This window comes from Choloepus didactylus, chromosome 1, assembly GCF_015220235.1.
Source record: "Choloepus didactylus isolate mChoDid1 chromosome 1, mChoDid1.pri, whole genome shotgun sequence".
NCBI classification, from domain to species: domain Eukaryota; kingdom Metazoa; phylum Chordata; class Mammalia; order Pilosa; family Megalonychidae; genus Choloepus; species Choloepus didactylus.
Window position 1 is genome coordinate 180,476,855 of NC_051307.1, and position 23,209 is coordinate 180,500,063.

General features: G+C 38.3%; 1 protein-coding gene and 1 pseudogene across 4 annotated transcripts in view; both read left to right on the plus strand.

Moving 5' to 3' along the window:
• ZCWPW2 (zinc finger CW-type and PWWP domain containing 2) overlaps positions 1-23,209 on the plus strand; it is a 191,464-nt gene that overhangs the window by 48,736 nt on the left and 119,519 nt on the right. The window lies entirely within an intron of this gene.
• Positions 1,123-16,064, plus strand: LOC119526490 (annotated as a pseudogene).

Consider the following 23,209-nt stretch of genomic DNA (forward strand, 5'->3'; position numbering starts at 1 on the left):
TTGTTAGAATTGCAGCTTGGTGACATACACTTTCTCTAACTAACCAGCAGATGGCGTCCATGAGTCACTTATTCCCCTCAGGTCAGTTCTCCCCAACTTTGTGGTATGTGGGGATCTGATTCTTTTGGGGTCCAATTGGTGCAGTTAATTTGGGTGTTTTGTCGGTGCTGTCTGTCCTCAATGAGGGGCGTGTGCCTGAGTGGTTAGGGAGGAAGGGCAGGTTTAACAATCAAACCTCCCAGGTGTTCCCAGAGATTTAAGGCTGTTTTCTGCCACTGACACAAAAGTCCTTGGTATTGGCGTAGGTTCCCTGGGATTTCCTAGCATCTCCCCCCTCCCTGCTGTGCTTTTCCAGGACCTCTGCTGGGGAGAGGAGGGGCGTGCCACGTCACAAGTGAGCGCCGGCCTCCAGGGAAGCCCTGGGCTGCCGGGCTGTGTAGAGGTGTTCCCAGCCCGCTTCAAAGATGGTTGAATGGGACGCATTAACTTCCCCCTGTCCGCACAGCTCCACTCTCCCAGCTCCGGGACAATCAGCCGTGGGTGTATTCAAGGCCACTGTCTATGGCCAATATTGTATTGTGTGAGTGGTGCTGTGGGAAAGACTCCCTGTCAGGCTGGGTTTCTTGTCTCGGCACTGTGCTGTGTGTTCAGCCGGGCAGAAGTAGCCCCGCCCTCTGGGGAGACGGCTGCAAGGCTGGGTTTCTCGGCTTGGCTCTGTGCTGTGTGTTCGGCCCCGGGCAGGAATAGCCCCGCCCACTGGGGAGATGGCTGCGAGGCTGGGTTTCTTGGCTCAGCTCTGTGCTGTGTGTTCAGCCTGGGCAGGGATAGCCTTGCCCGCTGGGGAGATGGCTGCGAGGCTGGGTTTCTTGGCTCGGCTCTGTGCTGTGTGTTCGGCCCCAGGCAGGAATAGCCCCGCCCGCTGGGGAGACGGCTGCAAGTCGTGCATCTCCCCTTTGTTTCCCTGGACCCGAGACAATCAGCAGTGGGTGTGGGAAGGGATATCCTCCACCCCAGACACCGAGGCGTTAGTCCAGACCGCTCCCATCTTATCTGCAGCTGTTCCCAGGCCTTTTTTTTTTTTAAAAAAAAAAACGCCAACCCACCGTTTCCCCACACCGCAGCATGGCCGAGGTATTCAGCCTACTTACTCACTCGTTTCAGAACGCAGACTCCTGGTTTCACCAAACACACATTCCCTGTGGCTTTAGCAGAACTTGTCCGGCTGGTGCTACTCTGGAAGTGGTGTTCTGGGTCCTTTCTGGTTTTTTATCTAGTGTTTTCCACGGAGGTTTTTTTTTCTCTGTCTCACCTAGTCGCCGTCTTAGGTTCCTCTCTCATATCTGTTCATATTAGGTTATCGTTCCCCCTTCACTATTTGCTATCTATTGCTAGGTCGCCTACATTCTATATTATAAACCATTTATTTTACATTTTCAGTATTCACATTAGTGGTAACATATAATATTTCTTTTTTTGTGCCTGGCTTATTTTGCTCCTCATTATGCCTTCCAGGTTCATCCATGTTGTCATTTGTTTCATGACATCGTTCATTCTTATTGCCGCATAGTATTCCATTGTGTGTATATACCACATTTTGTTTATCTACTCATCTGTTGAAGGACATTTGGGTTGTTTCCATCTCTTGGTAATTGTGAATACTGCTGCTATGAACACTGGCATGCAGATGCCTGTTCGCGTCACAGCTTTCAGATCTTCCAGGTATATGCCAAGAAGTACGATTGCTGGATCGAAGGGTAACTCTATATCTAGTTTTCTAATGAACTGCCAGACTATCTTCCAGAGTGGCTGAACTATTATACAGTCCCACCAACGATGAATAAGAGTTCCAATTTCTTCACATCCTCTCCAGCATTTGTAGTTTCCTGTTTGTTTAATGGAAGCCATTCTAATTGGTGTGAGATGGTATCTCATTGTGGTCTTAATTTGCATCTCCCTAATAGCTAGTGAGGCTAAACATTTTTTCATGTGTTTTTTGACCATTTGTATTTCCTCTTTAGAGAAACCTCTTTTCATATCTTTTGCCCATTTTAAAATTGGGCTATCTGTGCTACTGTCATTGAGTTGTAGGATTTCTTTATATATGCAAGGTATCAGTCTTTTGTCAGATACATGGTTTCCAAAAATTTTTTTCTATTGAGTTGGCTGCCTCTTCATCTTTTTGACAGATTCCTTTGAGGTGCAGAAACTTCTAAGCTCGAGGAGTTTCCATTTATCTATTTTTAATTCTGTTGCTTGTGCTTTGGGTGTAAGGTCTAGGAAGTGACCGCCTAATACAAGGTCTTGAAGATGTTTCCCTACGTTATCTTCTAGGAGTTTTATGGTACTGTCTTTTATATTGAGATCTTTGATCCATTTTGAGTTAATTTTTGTATAGGGTGTGAGGTAGGGGTCCTCTTTCATTATTTTGGATATGGATATCCAACTCTCCCAGCCCCATTTGTTGAAAAGACTGTTATGTCCCAGTTCAGTGGCTTTGGGGGCCTTATCAAAGATCAGTCGACCATAGATCTGAGGGTCTATCTCCGAATTCTCAATTCGATTCCATTGATCAATATGTCTGTCTTTGTGCCAGTACCATGCTGTTTTGGCAACTGTGGCTTTATAATATGCTTCAAAGTCAGGGAGTGTAAGTCCTCCCACTTCATTTTTCTTTTATAGAGCAATTCGAGGCATCTTCCCTTTCCAAATAAATTTGATTACTAGCTTTTCCAAGTCTGCAAAGTAGGTTGTTGGAATTTTGATTGGGATTGCATTGAATCTATAGATGAGTTTGGGTAGAATTGACATCTTAATGACATTTAGCCTTCCTATCCATGAACATGGAATATTTTTCCATCTTTTAAGGTCCCCTTCTATTTCTTTTAGTAGAGTTCTGTAGTTTTCTTTGTGTAGGTCTTTTACATCTTTGGTTAAGTTTATTCCTAGGTACTTGATTTATTTAGTTGCTATTGAAAATGGTATCTTTTTCTTGAGTGTCTCTTCAGTTTGTTCATTTCTAGCATATAGAAACATTACTGACTTATGTGCATTAACCTTGTATCCCGCTACTTTGCTGAATTTGTTTATTAGCTCTAGTAGCTGTATCGTCGATTACTCAGGGCTTTCAACATATAAGGTCATATCATCTGCAAACAATGACAGTTTTACTTCTTCCTTTCCAATTTGGATGCCTTTTATTTCTTTGTCTTGCCAGATTGCCCTGGCACAATGTTGAATAACAGTGGTGACAGCGGTCATCCTTGTCTCATTCCTGATCTTAGAGGGAAGGCTTTCAGTCTCTCACCATTGAGTACTATGGTGGCTGTGGATTTTTCATATATGCTCTTTATCATATGAGGAAGTTTCCTTCAATTCCTACCTTTTGAAATGTTTTATCAAGAAAGGATGTTGGATTTTGTCAAATGCTTTTTCAGCATCTATTGAGATGATCATTTGATTTTTCCCTTTTGATTTGTTCATGTGTTGTAATACACTGATTGATTTTCTTATGTTGAGCCACCCTTGCATGCCTGGGATAAACCCCACTCTGTCATGGTGTATGATTTTTTAAATGTGTCTTTGGATTCGATTTGTGAGTATTTTGTTGAGAATTTTTGCATCTATAGTCATTAGGGAGATTGGCCTGTAGTTTTCCTTTCTTGTAGCAACTTTACCTGCTTTTGGCATTAGATTGATGTTAGCTTCATAAAATGTGTTAGATAGTGTTCCATTTTCTTCAATATTTTGAAAAGTTTGAGTAAGATTGGTGTCAGTTCTTTTTGGAAACGTTGGTAGAATTCCCTTGTGAAGTCATCTAGCCCTGGGCATTTATTTGTGGGAAACTTTTTGATGACTGATTGGATCTCTTTGCTTTTGATTGGTTGGTTGAGGTCTTCTGTTTCTTCTGTGCTCAGTCTGAGTTGTTCATGTGTTTCCAAGAAATTGTCCATTTCCTCTACATTATCTAGTTTCTTAGCATACAGTTGTTCATAGTATCCTTTTATAATTTTTTTAATTTCTTCAGGATCCACAGTAATGTCACCTCTTTTATTTGTTATTTTATTTATTTGGGTCTTCTCTCTTTTTAATTTTGTCCATCTAGGTAGGGGTTTGTCAATCTTGTTGATCTACTCAAAGAACTACCTTTTGGTGTTATTTATTCTCTCAATTGTTTTTTTGTTCTGTGTGTCATTTATTTCTGCTCTAATCCTTGTTATTTCTCTTCTACTTGGTTCAGGATTAGTTTGCTGTTCATTTTCTAGCTTCTTCAGTTGCTCCATTAGTTCTTCAATTTTAGCTCTTTCTTCCTTTTTAATGTATGCATTTAGAGCTGTGAATTTCCCCCTCAGTACCATTTTTGCTGCATCGCATAGGTTCTGATTTCCATTCATCTCTATATATTTAGCAATTTCTCTTGCTATTTCTTCTTTAACCCACTGATTGTTTAGGAGTGTGTTGTTTAACCTCCAGCTATTTTTGAATTTTCTAAGTCTCTGATGGTTGTTGACTTCTAACTGCATTCCATTTTGATCAGAGAATGTGCTTTGAATAATTTCAGTCTTTTTAAATTTGTTGAAGCTTATTTTATGGCCCAGTATATGATGTATTCTGGAAAAAGTTCCATGAGCACTTGAGAAGAATGTGTATCCTGGCGATTTGGGATGCAATGTTTTATATATGTCTGTTAATTCAAATTCATTTATCAGAGTGTTTAGGTTTTCAATTTCCTTATTGGTCTTCTGTCTGGTTGATCTATCTATAGGAAAGAGTGATGTGTTGAAGTCTCCCACAATTATTATGTAGACATCAGTTGCTTCCTTTAGTTTTGCCAGTGTTTGTCTCATGTATTTTGTGGCACCTTGATTAGGTGTATAATCATTTATGATTATTATTTCTTCTTGTTGAATTATCCCTTTTATTATTAAGTAGTGGCCTTCTTTGTCTCTCATAACATCCTTTCATTTAAAGTCTATTTTATCTGAGATTAATATTTCTATTCCTGCTTGCATGAAATATTTTTCCATCCTTTCACTTTCAATTTCTTTGTGTCCCTCTGTCTAAGATGAGTCTCTTGTATGCACCATATTGATGGTTCATATTTTTAAATCTGTTCTACCAATCTATATCTTTTAGTTGGGTAGTTTAATCTGTTTACGTTCAACGTTATTACTATGAAGGCATTTCTTCAATCAGCCATCCTATCATTTGGTTTGTGTTTGTTAGATATGTTTTTTCTCTCTCTCTTAATATCCTTTAACATACCCTTACTAAATCTCTTTAGTTTTGAACCCTTCTCCATACCTCTTTCTCCTTTCTTTTTTTCTCTGTCGGTAGGACTCCCTTTGGTATCTATATTCAAATTTTGTTAGATTGATATGTACCCTCCTCACATTCATCTCAGTAGGACACCTCTCTCTTTTTGCTACTACAGACCTCACCTCCCTTCTCTATATTTTCCTTTTTCTCATTCTTCATGTGATTTTCCTAAAAATTATAAAAAAAAAAAAAAAGAATCCTAATGCTGGGAGTGCTGGGGGAACTTCCAAACCTGACTGTCCCTAGTATAAAAGCATTTTTATTCCCATGACTGATATCTCTTACATATATTTTTAAAAAATCTTTCATCTTTATAACATCTCTAAGAAATAATTTGCAGATAAGATTAAAATTAGATTAAATGAGTTTCTGAAAGTTAATCAACCAGTAAGTTGTAAATTCTGCACTCCTTAGACTTTCTGACTTCAGAGCTGATGATGTCATATTGGGTTGATTGGGTGGAAAGGACAGTGAAACACTCTATCAATATTTGTGAAAGGGAATTCATATCTGCTATCTTTAATTGTCTTGAAGGCAGTGATAATGGCATCTTTCATGAGAGATGATGGAAATATCAAACTGAAGTCTCCAGATGGGGATTGAAGGAGATGAAGAATGAGTTGGAGTGTTAAACTAATATGATTGCCTGGTTAAGGTAGATTATATGTGAACTGTAGCAGAATAAACACAGAAAACCAGCACATACTGCAAGGTAAATAAGGTTCAGTTGACTCTTCAGAGCTGATAAGAGTTAATAATGCAGATATGAAGAAAAAATGACTGGCAAAACTTGGACTCTGATACAATTTAAAAAAGAATATGGCAGAGGAGCCAATAATCCAGCAGGGGGAGTTGAGAATTTTTGAGGGAGATAGGAACAGCCAGAATTCATATATCATGGCACATTAATGCAGGAACTTTTTAGAGATCATGTAGGCCTACTCTCCTTATTTTACATATAAAGCCCCCTCAAAATTACACAGCTGAAAGTTGCATAACCAAGATTAGAAACTACACGTTTGAGTCCAAGTCCTGATCTCTTTCTCTTATTTTTAGAAAATTATGAAAATTTAATCCATATCATTAAAATTATCTTATTAGTCACTTTATGTTCTCCTTGGAAATAAGGGACAAATAAGTAACATTCTTTTAATCCTCTTAATACTTTAGAAAATGACATTATGTGACTGTTACTTTTATTAAATAAATCAAAATTTGACCAAAAAAAAACACACATTACACGTTCTATATTGCAATCCTAACAATCAGTTATATATGTATAGGAAATGGAAGTGATGCAAATTGTAATTATAATGCTGAAATGCCCCAATTCTGAAGACACTGATACAGACACTTTTGCCTTCTCAAACCCAAAATAGTTGCATCATCTGGGATAGTCTTTGGTTAAAAATGGATGCATCTCTTATAACAACAATGTTGGAGAACAAAAGATTAAAGACAACCTTTATTGTTAGAAGAACAATCATTTTTCTCATTCATGAACAAACAATAAAAACAATTTCTATTCTAAGTAACCATTTATCTTCATTCCTATTCTGTATGTATTTATTCACACGGTCTCATTAAATTCTGATATTGTTCGGAATTCATTGGGTGTGTTGTAATTTTAACATCTGGGATACATCAGTCACAAAATACATATATATTGCAATAAAATCGATGCTGCATAAGAATTTATACTGATTGTGCTCCAGCTTAGAGAGATTTATTCTGTTGAACAATAGGACTATGTAGTATCAAGAAGAATTGATCTTTATTTTCTGAATTTTCCAGGCTGTTCTATAATATTTTAAAAGAGCATTCCTGGAATACAGAAATCTTTGGAGAGTTTATGTAAAATTCACGTGGACTTTAAAATTTTTCCTTTATTTAGCTCATGAATTTTACTTTGATGCTATAAATACTTGTAATAATTGTAATGGATTAAGTTACTTAGAACTGTTTATTAGAGTTCTACAGATCTTGTTCTCTTTAATAATTCAATTGAACAAAAAATGCCTTGTAATGCATTGTTGCAAAAAAAAATGCTCACAAACCCATTTCCCATCTGTTAGAATATTCAACCTGTTCCAGATGCTCCACAGAAATACAGGAGAAACTGAGGAAAATTAGGTAAGTAATATGAAAAACATTTAGCCATTTGCAGATCAATACACAGGAAACAGTGTTCCTATCACCAACTCATTGCATTGCTGGAGATACAAAAATAATGTCTTTGACCTCAGAGAACTTACAGTCTAGTGGTGGGAGATAGGCAATCCACACATCACTATATTCTGATACAGAATGACATTAGTACCTGGAGTTTAGGGAGGGCATGGAGGTCAAGTAGGGAGAGATTATAGCTGGTAGAATATATCCAGAAAGACCTCCTGAAAAAGGTGATATTTGAGATGGTCCTTGAAAATTGGCTAGGCAATTTATAGATCATGGTAGAGTGAGGAAGGTAGCATGAGCAAAGATATGGACATAGGAAACATGTTTGGGAAATTTCAAATAATGTAAATTGATGCATTTGAAAAGACTAATAGAAGAAAATGATACTACTAGAGTAGTAGCTTAGAGCTAAGTACCTCAGAAAAACATATTCTTAAACTTAATCCATTCCTGTGAGTGTGGACCCATTGTAAATAAGAACTCAAGATGCTACTTCAGTTAAAGTGTGGCCCAAATGAATAAGGTTGGGGTTTAATCTAGATTACCGGAATCTTTAAGTCACAGAAGCTGAAAGTCAACAGAACCGGGAAGAGAAGGAAGAGACCAGGAGAGGCAGCTTTGTTGCAGAGGAACAAAGGACCAAGGATCACCAGCAGCCAGCCCCAGAACACCAGTCTTCAGGAAGACAGCATCACCTTAAGAATGCCTTGATTTAGACTTTTCTTAGCTTCAAAACTGTGAGCCAATAAATTCCCATTGCTTAAGCCAACCCATCACATGGTATTTGTTTTAGCAACCAGGAAACTAAAACAACTAGCAGTCATTTAATGACCACCTACTGTGTGCTGTGCTTCATGCTAAGCACCTTGCAGGCATTATTTTATTGAATTTTCACAAAACTAAATGAAGTAAGTGCTAGTATTATCCCCACTTTTCAGATGAAAAGAGGTTAAATGGTTTACTCAAAGTCATCCGCTATCAAGTTGATGTTCTTAGAGCTGAATTCAGATCTGACTGGTAATAAAACCTATTGTGATGGTTACTTTCATGTGTCAACTTGGCTAGGTTATGGTGTCCAGCTGTTTGGTAAAGCGAGCACTGGCCTGATTATTACTGTGAGGATATTTCATAGATGGATTTAAATCATTAGTCTCTGGATTATATCTATGGCTGATTACACCTACAATCAACAAAGGATATTGCTTTCAGAAATGAGAGGAACCTCCTCATCCAATCAGTTGGAAGCCCTAAAGTGGGAATGAGAATTTCAGCAGTAAGAAAATAATTTCTATCTCTACTTCAGCCAGCCAGCTTTTCCGGGGAAATTCAACTTTACCTTCCTCAAGTTTCCAACTTGTGGCCTCTACAGAATTCAGATTTGCCAGTACCCTTGGTTGCATGAGGCAATTCCTATAATCTCTTAATATTTATACACACACACATGCCCCAATATACACATATATACTGTTGGTTCTGTTTTTCTGGAGATTTCTGACTAATACACCTATGCCCTTAGCCACTACACTATAGGGTTATGTAATTGTGGTGACTTTATTCCCAATTATTTTGGCAGTGGAAAACAGTATTTTTTAGCAGGATAACCAACTATTAAAAGTTACAGAAGATTAACCTGACATCGAGTTGAAAGAATTAATGTGGAGAAAGACGGGAAGTAAACTGGTTAGTAGGCTATTTACAGCAGTCTAAGTGAACTAATGAGGAACTGAGCTAGTTTGTAGCAATAGGGTTGAAAAGGTGGGAACATGCAAACTTTTTTTTTTAACTATAAAATGGCAACTGTTTAACCGTAGGGAATAAGGAAGAAAGCAGTTTCAAGGTTGACCAGGGTGAGCCTGGATAACCAAAAATAATAAGGAAGAGAAAATGGTTTAACAAAAAAGAAAATTCAATTTAGTCCAAGGTTTGTGTGCTTAAGGAACATCTGGGCGACAGTTTCAAAGCAATGTAGGTATGAACGTGAGACTTGAAATGGAGTTCAGGGTTTGAGATGCATAGGAGAGACAGTTGAAACTATGTATATGAGTGCCATACCCAAGGAAGAATATGGAGACAGAAAAATTTGAATATAGTGCCTTGGGAAAGAACTACATTTTTGCAGTAGGGGGAGAAAGAGGAACTAGTAATGGAATCAGTAGTGGTTAGATGTATAAGAACAAGCATTTGAACTAGGCGACTAGAAAGTCTGTGGTCTTCTTTAAAAGAAACATTTGGTAAATGGCAGAAGGTCAGGAATTTAAGAGTGAGTGGATGGGAAGAAGTGGAGACAGAACCTGCAGAGAATACTTGCAGCAAGTTTGCTGTTGAAGGAGAGAGGGGACAATTTGATGTAGTATGAAATTCAAATGAAATGTTCTTTTTCTGGAATAGACCTAATATTTATATTTATATTCGCTGAAGTGGTAGAGAGAAATTGAAAGGGCAAATGATTTTTATCAATTAATGGGAGTAATAGAGTGAAAAACTTGAGAGGCAGTATACAGGGTGATTAAGAGTGTGGGCTCTGGGGTTTGAGAGATTCAGGTTGGATTCTCTAGTCTGGGTTTCCTCATGCAGGAATATGTCTATTAACCAAGCTTGGTAAATAAAGCTCTTCACAGTCTCGCTGCAGGGTAGTTTTGTTTTGAATTGTTTTGTTTTGTTTTTTGTCTTAGCTGCCACCACTTTTCCATATTTTAAAAAGTGTTTTAATATACCTGATCACTCAATATTTTTGTGCATGCTTTGTACTTTTACACCTTCATGTCTTCGCTCATATAGTTCCCTCTGCTTATATGCTTCTTTCCCCCTCCTTTCCATGGTGAATACCTTTTCATCCTCAAATGTCATCTATTCCATGCATCTTTCATGGAGCCTTCCTTCCTCAAGCAGGGCTGTTTTCTCTTTTATGTTCTCATAGATTTCTGTACATCTATTATAACATTGTACATCTGGTATAATGTAGCACATTTATCCACTACTTTATGGAATTTGTTTTCATCTATGTTTGTCTATGAACAGGGATTGATTCTTGTTTATTTTTTGTCCTGAGTTCTTAAATAAGTGCCTTACATTTAATAGACACTAAATATATGTTTGATTTAATGTTCAAATTACATTCATTTATTCAACAGATATTTATTAAGTGTCTAAAGTGTTCAATATGCTATGCTAAGAGTTGGATGCAGGTTAATAGGTTGTACTCTTATTATCCCAACTTAACAGACAAGAGGCCATAGGTTTAGCATAGTTAGCTAATTTACCTAGTAAAAAGTGGAAGAGCTGGAATTGCACCCAAGTCTGTCTGACTGCAAATTGACCATTCATTATCATACATGACCACTGTCTTGATTAATGAATAATGGATCTTGCATAATAAATAATGAATAAATTAAAAGGGCTAACACATAGCCCTTGAATGTAAGACTGTATAATTCTGGATAGCCATTCTATGTTTTCTATTTTCTAAAATTTAAGTTTTTCATTGACTTCTAAATTTTCTAGTTCAGTATGTTAGCTAAGTTATGAAATCAAAACTTAAAAACAAAAGTTGAGTAAAGCAAGTTGCACAGGGATTAGCTTTTCATAGGTCAATGTCTTTATACACTAAAGTTTGGACTACTGAGGTATGCTTTATAGGGACCCCTTTAAAGACTCTACCATTCATGTGGCCACATTCTCTTTCTCCTCTGCATTTGCATCTTCTAAATGTGGCAATAATTTTGCGAACCACCAAAGTGTTGGAGAAAAGGTAATAGAAACGAGGAGAATCTGGTTTGAAAAGAATAAGTGTTTATAATCTATATTATAAATTCTATTAGCCTGGATAAATATGTCAAATCTAAAATACCAAGAGGTTTAAGTTAGATGCAATTGAAAATAAGTATCAGTATTTGAGTAATAATGACATTTTCTTAGTTTTAATTTATCTTCTCAGAGTTATCCACTGTGAGATTCAACTTCCTAAGAAAATCTTAAAACTTTATCTACCATTTAAAAGTAATCTTTTAATCCCCTTAGCATTTTCTAATAGACTATCATAATGGATTTTCCTAAGCTTTCCACTGATGTGGTGTCACAGACTTAGAGTGCTTTTTCCTTTATAGCAGCACATTGGTTGTAAGATGGACAAAGTGCTAGGCCATTGAGTGACAGACGGTAGTCACTTTCTGCTTTCTTTCATCTCTCTCACACTTTAATTATTTGCATTATTAGTGTTGTCCTCAATACGCTGTTTCTTTGTAGAAAACTTTTAAAGTGACTCCATTTGGGAAGGAATAGTTCAAACTAGGTAATATAGTCTGTAACCCTATTTAACAAGTTAAATCTAACTGAAATACATTGCAACATGGTAAAGGTAGATAAAAAAACTGAAGGGCACCTCTGTGAAACCCTCTGTTTTGCAGCATCTCCCACCCTATCAGCAGAAGGCCTCATGTCCCATTTAGGCCATCTGGCCGGCTTACATATGGTGTGATGATGATTTCAGTGTCAGTTTGATATTAAATATTAGTAAGGACAATTTTCTCTAATTTATTAAATAAAAATAAATAGAAATAGAAGTTCCTTGAATGAGTCTTGTAATTTGCAGTATTTGCAGTATTTGCAGGTGATATAATATTCTTTCTAAATCTCTAAAATGCTGGCAAAAAAAAAATTATAAATGTTCAAAACTCAAAGATTACTATAAAGCTGCACTGAAGGGCATAAAAGAATACTTGTTCTCAAAAGGGAAGCTACTTTTGAAGAAGAAAGAATACTGAGAGAGGGATTGTGCCATCAAATATTAAAACATACCTTAAAGCAATCTTAATTGGCACAGGAAAAGACATGAAACAAAAGAATATAATACAGAACTCAGAAATAGATTTACATGGACATATAGGAATTAGGATGAAATAAAAAGCCATTTCGTATCAGTGAGGAACAGATGAAAAATTAACCACTCAGATGAAAAGTAAAGTTAGTCTTCCATAGCACCATTCAAAAAATATTCCAGATGGTTTAAATTCCTAAATATAAGAAACAAAGCAATAAATATATTAGACAAGTATGGGAGATTTTGTTTAAAACCTTGGCCCTGGGGTAGATAATCCTTTATCCAATGACATTAAATGCAGAAGTCACATCAAAAATTTAAATTTCTGTATGACACAAGGTACCATAAAATTAAAAGACATGCAAGAAACTGCATGAAAATTTTGCAATATATGTATAACTGCGATGGTTAGGTTCATGTGCTGACTTGGCCAGGTGATGGTACCCAGGTGTCTAATCAAGCAAGCACTCACCTAACGGTTGCTGCGAGGACGTTTGTGGCTGCTTGATAAACCAGAAGGCTGGTTTCTTAAATCATCAGTCAATTGGCTGCAGCTGTGACTGATGATGTCAATGAAGGGCGTGTCTTCCACAGTGAGAGAATGCAGTCAGCTGGATTTAATCCAACCAGTTGAAGACTTTTAAGCAAGACAGATAGAGGACCTTCACTTCTTGGGCTGACCAGTGAAGCATTTCCTGAGGAGTTCACGAAGTTAACAGTTCGTTGCCTGAGGGGTTCATTGAACATCTTCTCTGGAGTTGCCAGTTTGCTGCCTGCCCTCTGGAATTTGGACTCGTGCATACCCACATTTACGTGAGACACTTTTATAAATCTTATATTTATAGATATCTCTTGTTGATTCTGTCTGCCTAGAGAACCCTAATACAATAACAAAAAGTTAATATCCAGAATATATCAAGAAGTCCACCAAATCAAAGTAGACCACCAAATATAAAAAGAGTGTAAGATAAGAGCAAGATTTATCATTAAAAGAAATGCAAATGGTCAATAAAACCTCACTAGTAGTAAGAGAAATGTAAATTAAAACTACAGTAAGTAACTTTCTTTGTCCATCAGTTTAAAAAAATTGTTAATATCCATTTTTGGTAATAAGGTGGGGAAATTGGCACACTTATGCACTGTTGGAAGTGTAATTTGGAATACTTTTTTTTTTTCAGTAGGTCATTTAGAATTGTTTATTAAAATATAAAAAGTTCCTATCTTTTGACCCAGCTTTTCTATTCATGGTTATGCCTCCTAGAGACACATGCTCATATATACAGAGTGATAAGTGTGCAATAATATTTGTTGAAGTATTTTTTGTAATAGCAAAAAAAAAACTTAAAAAAAACTAAGACATCTTAAGAGGAGACTAGTTAAATCAACTCTTATACTCATTCTATGGAATACTATGGAGAGTTAAGAAAAAATGAGGTGATTTGACATGCACTAGCAGGGATAAGTCTCTAAGACACAGAAACATAGTTGCAAAAAGTTGAAAAACAGTAAATACTATATATTTATATGTAAATATTCCAATATCTAAATGCTTAAATATCTGGAAGAATACACACTAAAGAAACAAGGGTGGTTATCTTTGAAGAAGGATGTGTGTAAAGTGAAGGGACTTTTATCTTTAATTAGAAAAATCAGATACTTGGCTGTTCTTTTAGAAGATAAGTTCAGTTTCTAATAAAGTCTTTAATCAATTAAAACCATAGTATATAGTATATAGGTACTATATTTATAGAGATACTATCTTTTATATAGATACTATATTATTTTTCTTTTTTAAAAGATAGTTAATATACTTTCTTATTTATTATATTGCAAAGAGAAATTTACTTCTTTGCATTGATCCTGTCTGAATTCTCACTTTTTGGGAAACAGAAGTTGGTATTCAGAGAGGAGAGAGCCAGAGATGTGCTTCTTCCCCTCTGTATCTGGGCAATTCTAACCCAACATTATGAGGGTGCAGAGAGTCAGAGTAGAAAATCAAGTTCATTCAATAAGTCAAGGCAGAATAAAGTGACACAAAAAATTAGAAGCACATCCAAGTTATCAGCATTAAGGCTAAACTTGATAGAATGGAAGATAGTTTGGAAGTGAGACTAGAAGAACTGTTAGCCTTACTTGGCTGTATTAGCATTTGATGGTAGTTGAATTGGCTTAATAGAATCAGGTCTGCATTGATAGATCCTTTTATCCTCCTACATATAAGCAAAGTAGCATTAGGTCTCTAAAAAGGATAAAAATAGTAGAATTCAGAACCCAGGAGCAGCAGTCCTCGGCTCCTTCTTCAATCTCTGGTTTGGCCCGCCTGCCCACTTCTTCAGCCTCCACCACATCCATCAGGGTCACCCAGAAATCCTACAAGGTGTCCTCCTCTGGCTCCCAGACCTTTAGCAGGCGCTCTTACACGAGTGGGCCTGGCACCCGGGTCAGCTCGTACTCTCCAGTGGGCAGTGCCAGCATGGGTCTGATGGGGGGGCTACAAAGGGGCAGGGAGTGCAGGGGGCATCACAGCCATCACATTGAACCAGAGCCTGCTGAGCCCCCTTAAGCTGACAGTGGACCCCACCATCCAGGCCATGCGGATACAGGAGAAGGAGCAGATGACCCTCAACAACAAGTTTGCTTCCTTCATTGACAAGGTGTGGTTCTTAGAGCAGCAGAACAAGATGCTGGAGACCAAGTGGAGTGTCCTGCAGCAGCAGAAGACCACTGGGAGCAAAATGGACAACTTGTTCAAGAGCTACATCAACAACCTTAGGTGGCAGCATGAGGCGCTGAGCCAGGAGAAGCTGAAGCTGGAGGCAGAGCTTGGCAACATGCAGGGCTGGTGGAAGACTTCAAGAATAAGTATGAGGATGAGATCAAGTGAACAGAGATGTAGAATGAATTTGTCCTCATCGAGAAGGATGTGGATGAAGCTTAGATGAACAAAGTAGAGTTGGAGTCCTGCCTGGAAGGGCTGACTGATGAGATTAACTTCCTCAGGCAGCTATATGAAGCAGAGATCCGTGAATTGCAGGCCCAGATCTCAGACACGTGCGTGGTCCTCTCCCTTGACAACAGCTGCTCCCTGGACCTGGATGGCATCATCGCTGAGGTCAAGGCCCAGTAGGAGGACATCGCCAACTGCAGCCGGGCTGAGGCTGAGAGCATGTACCAGATCAAGTATGAGTTGCTACAAATGCTGGCCGGGAAGCATGGGGATGACCTCTGCCGCATGAAGATGGAGATCTCCGAGATGAACCGGACCATCAGCCGGCTCCAGGCTGAGATCGAGGGCCTAAAGGGCCAGAGGGCTTCCCTGGAGGCCACCATTGCTGATGCCGAGCAGCATGGGGAGCTGGCTGTTAAGGACGCCAGTGCCAAGTTGGCCCAGCTGGAGGCCGCCCTGCACCAGGCCAAGCAGGACATGGTGCGGCAACTGTGTGAGTACCAGGAGCTGATGAACGTCAAGTTGGCCCTGGACACTGAGATCACCACCTACCACAAGCTGCTGGAGAGCGAGGAGAGCCGGCTGGAATCTGGGATGCAGAACATGAGTATTCATATGAAGACTTCCAGTGGCTACTATTCAGGTCCACTGAGCCCTGTCTTCGGGGGCCTCTCAAGCTCCGGCAACAACTACTCCTTCAGCTCCGGTGGGAGCTGCACTAGCTCCACCAAGGCTGTGGTTGTGAAGAAGATTGAGACCCGTGATGGGAAGCTAGTGTCTGAATCATCCGATGTCCTGCCCAAGTGAACTGCCACTGCAACCCCTCCCAGGCCACCTGCCTGCCATGCTGCCATAGAGCTTGGGGACAAGGAGCTGTGCAGAGGGATGTAGGGAACAGGAGACCTGAGGTACCCCTTCTTGCCCATGTCCCTACCTAGAAGCCATTTCATCTTTTCCAAAATAAAGCCTCAGTTGGCTCTGCCAACCGGAAAAAAAAAAAAAAAAAAAAAATAGTAGAATTCAGTGTTTGTGGAAGTTCTTAATTCTAACAATCTAAGAAATTAAAGTTTTCTATTTATTGCACAGAATCTATGTCAACTTTTAGAGACTGCTTAGCATTTTGTCAAATTACTGCACAATGAATGATCACTATGTTTAGAGAACTGTCTGAACTACTATAGTGACTTCAGTGACCATGTTCGGTGCATGTTTAATTTCAGGTATGAGAAAGTGAATAGTGATACAAAGCTTGTGAACTTATATATTCCAGTCTTCCAGAAAGATACACATCTTTCATGGGATATTTTTTCCTGTTACTGGAAAACAATCCTTTCATGGATTTTGGATTTGTCTTGGTCTGTCATAAATACAGATTTTTTTAAAATCACTCTGATGACTCTTTCTCCAGGGACTCATTAAAATTCTCTATGTAAATTTTACTGAACAGTTAATATTTCCTAATTAAATATGAGTAAAAATTTTTTTATCATACTCAATGGACATTTTTTCTTTTAAAAAAGAATAAAAAAGAAAAAAATTCAAAACACATTGATGCCTATTCTGTTTTTTAGACTCTGGTAGAAGTTTGTGATCCTGAGTACATATCAGAATCACCTGTGAGGATATTTTAAATGCTAATTCTTAACACTACTCACAAATAGCTTTATTAAGTACATTGGGAGGATTCTAAAACCTCTGCATTTTAAAAATGCTTCACATATGATTCTGATGAGCAGCCAACATTGAGAACCATTGGAAAAAGCACTATAATTTTTCTAGTTTGATATGCGATCATCCAGTGTTTTAAGAAACTTGAGGTCATTGGCTAATCTGATAATGTGTTACACATATGCTAATCCCAACAGTGTATTTCATTGTCGGGAAATTGCTATGATTACTTATCTAAAGAATGAATAGAATAATAAACCAAACAACTTTTTCATTCTTTTCCTTTCCTCTTCTTGCCACTTTCTTTCATATAGATTAAAATAAATATTTTAATGTGATATGTATAAAAATATGCTTATTCTTAAGCTTGTTAGCAATTTTCCTTTTAGAAATTTATCATTTGAATATTTAGAGATGTATTCAACAAATTGTGAACAAAGATGAGAGCAGGAGCTATAACTATCTTCTTTGTAACTCCCTTATCAGCACCTAGCAGATAATATACTCATATATACACTCAGTAAATATTTGTTGGTTGGCTGACTGAAGTTTATTCATCCAGTGTTATATGTAATAATAATTGTAAATAATCTAAATGCCTAACTAAAGGGGATCCATTACATAATTTTTGGCACATCTATATAATTAAGAACTATGCTGCTATTAAAAATCATATTGTGGGAGGCAGGGCAAGATGTCAGACTGGTGAGCTGTATGTTTTAGTTACTCCTCCAGGGAAGTAGGTAGAAAGCCAGGAACTGCATGGACTGGAAACCACAGAGCAATCTGACTTTGGGCATACTTCATACAACACTCATGAAACTGTGGAACTGCTGAGATCAGCGAAATCTGTAAGTTTTTGCGGCCAGGGGACCCACGCCCCTCCCTGCCAAGCTCAGTCCCGTGGGAGGAGGGGCTGTCAGCTCCGGGAAGGAGAAGGGAGAACTGCAGTGGCAGCCCTTATCAGAAATTCATTCTACTGATCCAAACTCCAACCATAGATAAACTGAGACCAGACACCAGAGAATCTGAGAGCAGCCAGCCCAGCAGAGAGGAGACAGGCATAGAAAAAAAACAACACAAAAAACTCCAAAATAAAAGCAGAGGATTTTTGGAGTTCTGGTGAACATAGAAAGGGGAAGGGCAGAGCTCAGGCCCTGAGGCGCATATGCAAATCCCGAAGAAAAGCTGATCTCTCTGCCCTGTGGACCTTTCCTTAATGGCCCTGGTTGCTTTGTCTCTTAGCATTTCAATAACCCATTACATCTCTGAGGAGGGCCCATTTTTTTTAATCCTTTTTTCTTTTTCTAAAACAATTACTCTAAGAAGCCCAATACAGAAAGCTTCAAAGACTTGCAATTTGGGCAGGTCAAGTCAAGAGCAGAACTAAGAGAGCTCTGAGACAAAAGGCAATAATCCAGTGGCTGAGAAAATTCACTAAACACCACAACTTCCCAAGAAAAGGGGGGTGTCCGCTCACAGCCATCATCCTGGTGGACAGGAAACACTCCTGCCCATCGCCAACCCCATAGCCCAGAGCTGCCCCAGACAACCCAGTGTGACAGAAGCGCTTCAAATAACAGGCACACACCACAAAACTGGGCATGGACATTAGCCTTCCCTGCAACCTCAGCTGATTGTCCCAGAGTTGGGAAGGTGGAGCAGTGTGAATTAACAAAGCCCCATTCAGCCATCATTTCAGCAGACTGGGAGCCTCCCTACACAGCCCAGCAGCCCAGAACTGCCTTGGGGGGACGGCACTCACCTGTGACATAGCACAGTCATCCCTCAACAGAGGACCCGGGGTGCACAGCCTGGAAGAGGGGCCCACTTGCAAGTCTCAGGAGCCATACGCCAATACCAAGGACTTGTGGGTCAGTGGCAGAGACAAACTGTGGCAGGACCGAACTGAAGGATTAGACTATTGCAGCAGCTTTAAAACTCTAGGATCACCAGGGAGATTTGATTGTTAGGGCCACACCCCCCTCCCTGACTGCCCAGAAACACGCCCCATATACCGGGCAGGCAACACCAACTACACACACAAGCTTGGTACACCAATTGGACCCCACAAGACTCACTCCCCCACTCACCAAAAAGGCTAAGCAGGGGAGAACTGGCTTGTGGAGAACAGGTGGCTCGTGGACGCCACCTGCTGGTTAGTTAGAGAAAGTGTACTCCACGAAGCTGTAGATCTGATAAATTAGAGATAAGGACTTCAATTGGTCTACAAATCCTAAAAGAACCCTATCAAGTTCAGCAAATGCCACGAGGCCAAAAACAACAGAAAATTATAAAGCATATGAAAAAACCAGACAATATGGATAACCCAAGCCCAAGCACGCAAATCAAAAGATCAGAAGAGACACAGCAACTAGAGCAGCTACTCAAAGAACTAAAGATGAACAATGAGACCATAGTACGGGAGACAAAGGAAATCAAGAAGACCCTAGAAGAGCATAAAGAAGACATTGCAAGACTAAATAAAAAAATGGATGATCTTATGGAAATTAAAGAAACTGTTGACCAAATTAAAAAAATTCTGGACACTCATAGTACAAGACTAGAGGAAGTTGAGCAACGAATCAGTGACCTGGAAGATGACAGAATGGAAAAAGAAAGCATAAAAGAAAGAATGGGGAAAAAAATTGAAAAAATCGAAATGGACCTCAGGGATATGATAGATAATATGAAACATCCGAATATAAGACTCAATGGTGTCCAGAAGGGGAAGAAAAGGGTAAAGGTCTAGGAAGAGTATTCAAAGAAATTGTTGGGGAAAACTTCCCAAATCTTCTAAACAACATAAATACACAAATCATAAATGCTCAGCGAACTCCAAATAGAATAAATCCAAATAAACCCACTCCGAGACATATACTGATCACACTGTCAAACACAGAAGAGAAGGAGCAAGTTCTGAAAGCAGCAAGAGAAAAGCAATTCACCACATACAAAGGAAACAGTATAAGACTAAGTATTGACTACTCAGCAGCCACCATGGAGGCGAGAAGGCAGTGGCACGATATATTTAAAATTCTGAGTGAGAAAAATTTCCAGCCAAGAATACTATATCCAGCAAAGCTCTCCTTCAAATTTGAGGGAGAGCTTAAATTTTTCACAGACAAACAAATGCTGAGAGAATTTGCTAACAAGAGACCTGCCCTACTGGAGATACTAAAGGGAGCCCTACAGACAGAGAAACAAAGAAAGGACAGAGAGACTTGGAGAAAGCTTCAGTACTAAAGAGATTCGGTATGGGTACAATAAAGGATATTAATAGAGAGAGGGGAAAAATATGACAAACATAAACCAAAGGATAAGATGGCTGATTCAAGAAATGCCTTCACGGTTATAACGTTGAATGTAAATGGATAAAACTCCCCAATTCAAAGATTTAGATTCGCAGAATGGATCAAAAAAAATGAACCATCAATATGTTGCATACAAGAGACTCATCTTAGACACAGGGACACAAAGAAACTGAAAGTGAAAGGATGGAAAAAAATATTTCATGCAAGCTACAGCCAAAAGAAAGCAGGTGTAGCAATATTAATCTCAGATAAAATAGACTTCAAATGCAGGGATGTTTTGAGAGACAAAGAAGGCCACTACATACTAATAAAAGGGGCAATTCAACAAGAAGAAATAACAATCGTAAATGTCTATGCACCCAATCAAGGTGCCACAAAATACATGAGAGAAACACTGGCAAAACTAAAGGAAGCAATTGATGTTTCCACAATAATTGTGGGAGACTTCAACACATCACTCTCTCCTATAGATAGATCAACCAGACAGAAGACCAATAAGGAAATTGAAAACCTAAACAATCTGATAAATGAATTAGATTTAACAGACATATACAGGACATTACATCCCAAATCACCGGGATACACATACTTTTCTAGTGCTCATGGAACTTTCTCCAGATAGATCATATGCTGGGACATAAAACAAGCTTCAATAAATTTAAAAAGATTGAAATTATTCAAAGCACATTCTCTGACCACAATGGAATACAATTAGAAGTCAATAACCATCAGAGACTTAGAAAATTCACAAATACCTGGAGGTTAAACAACACACTCCTAAACAGTCAGTGGGTTAACGAAGAAATAGCAAGAGAAATTGCTAAATATATAGAGACGAATGAAAATGAGAACACAACACACCAAAACCTATGGGATGCAGCAAAAGCAGTGCTAAGGGGGAAATTTATAGCACTAAACGCACATATTAAAAAGGAAGAAAGAGCCAAAATCAAAGACCTAATGGATCAACTGAAGAAGCTAGAAAATGAACAGCAAACCAATCCTAAACCAAGTAGAAGAAAAGAAATAACAAGGATTAAAGCAGAAATAAATGACATAGAGAACAAAAAAACAATAGAGAGGATAAATATCACCAAAAGTTGGTCCTTTGAGAAGATCAACAAGATTGACAAGCCCCTAGCTAGACTGACAAAATCAAAAAGAGAGAAGACCCATATAAACAAAATAATGAATGAAAAAGGTGACATAACTGCAGATCCTGAAGAAATTAAAAAAATTATAAGAGGATATTATGAACAACTGTATGGCAACAAACTGGATAATGTGGAAGAAATGGACAATTTCCTGGAAACATATGAACAACCTAGACTGACCAGAGAAGCAATAGAAGACCTCAACCAACCCATCACAAGCAAAGAGATCCAATCAGTCATCAAAAATCTTCCCACAAATAAATGCCCAGGGCCAGATGGCTTCACAGGGGAATTCTACCAAACTTTCCAGAAAGAACTGACACCAATCTTACTCAAACTCTTTCAAAACATTGAAGAAAATGGAACACTACCTAACTCATTTTATGAAGCTAACATCAATCTAATACCAAAACCAGGCAAAGATGCTACAAAAAAGGAAAACTACCGGCCAATCTCCCTAATGAATATAGATGCAAAAATCCTCAACAAAATACTTGCAAATCGAATCCAAAGACACATTAAAAAAATCATACACCATGACCAAGTGGGGTTCATTCCAGGCATGCAAGGATGGTTCAACATAAGAAAATCAATCAATGTATTACAACACATTAACAAGTCAAAAGGGAAAAAACAATTGATCATCTCAATAGATGCTGAAAAAGCATTTGACAAAATCCAACATCCCTTTTTGATAAAAACACTTCAAAAGGTAGGAATTGAAGGAAACTTCCTCAACATGATAAAGAGCATATATGAAAAACCCACAGCCAGCATAGTACTCAATGGTGAGAGACTGAAAGCCTTCCCTCTAAGATCAGGAAGAAGACAAGGATGCCCGCTGTCACCACTGTTATTCAACATTGTGCTGGAAGTGCTAGCCAGGGCAATCCAGCAAGACAAAGAAATAAAAGGCATCCAAATTGGAAAAGAAGAAGTAAAACTGTCATTGTTTGCAGATGATATGATCTTATATCTAGAAAACCCTGAGAAATCGACGATACAGCTACTAGAGCTAATAAACAAATTTAGCAAAGTAGCGGGATACAAGATTAATGCACATAAGTCAGTAATGTTTCTATATGTTAGAAATGAACAAACTGAAGAGACACTCAAGAAAAAGATACAATTTTCAATAGCAACTAAAAAAATCAAGTACCTAGGAATAAACTTAACCAAAGATGTAAAAGACCTATACAAAGAAAACTATATAACTCTACTAAAAGAAATAGAAGGGGACCTTAAAAGATGGAAAAATATTCCATGTTCATGGATAGGAAGGCTAAATGTCATTAAGATGTCAATTCTACCCAAACTCATCTACAGATTCAATGCAATCCCAATCAAAATTCCAACAACCTACTTTGCAGACTTGGAAAAGCTAGTTATCAAATTTATTTGGAAAGGGAAGATGCCTCGAATTGCTAAAGACACTCTAAAAAAGAAAAACGAAGTGGGAGGACTTACACTCCCTGACTTTGAAGCTTATTATAAAGCCACAGTTGCCAAAACAGCATGGTACTGGCACAAAGATAGACTTATAGATCAATGGAATCGAATTGAGAATTCAGAGATAGACCCTCAGATCTATGGCCGACTGATCTTTGATAAGGCCCCCAAAGTCACTGAACTGAGTCATAATGGTCTTTTCAACAAATGGGGTTGGGAGAGTTGGCTATCCGTATCCAAAAGAATGAAAGAGGACCCCTACCTCACCCCCTACACAAAAATTAACTCAAAATGGACCAAAGATCTCAATATAAAAGAAAGTACCATAAAACTCCTAGAAGATAATGTAGGAAAACATCTTCAAGAC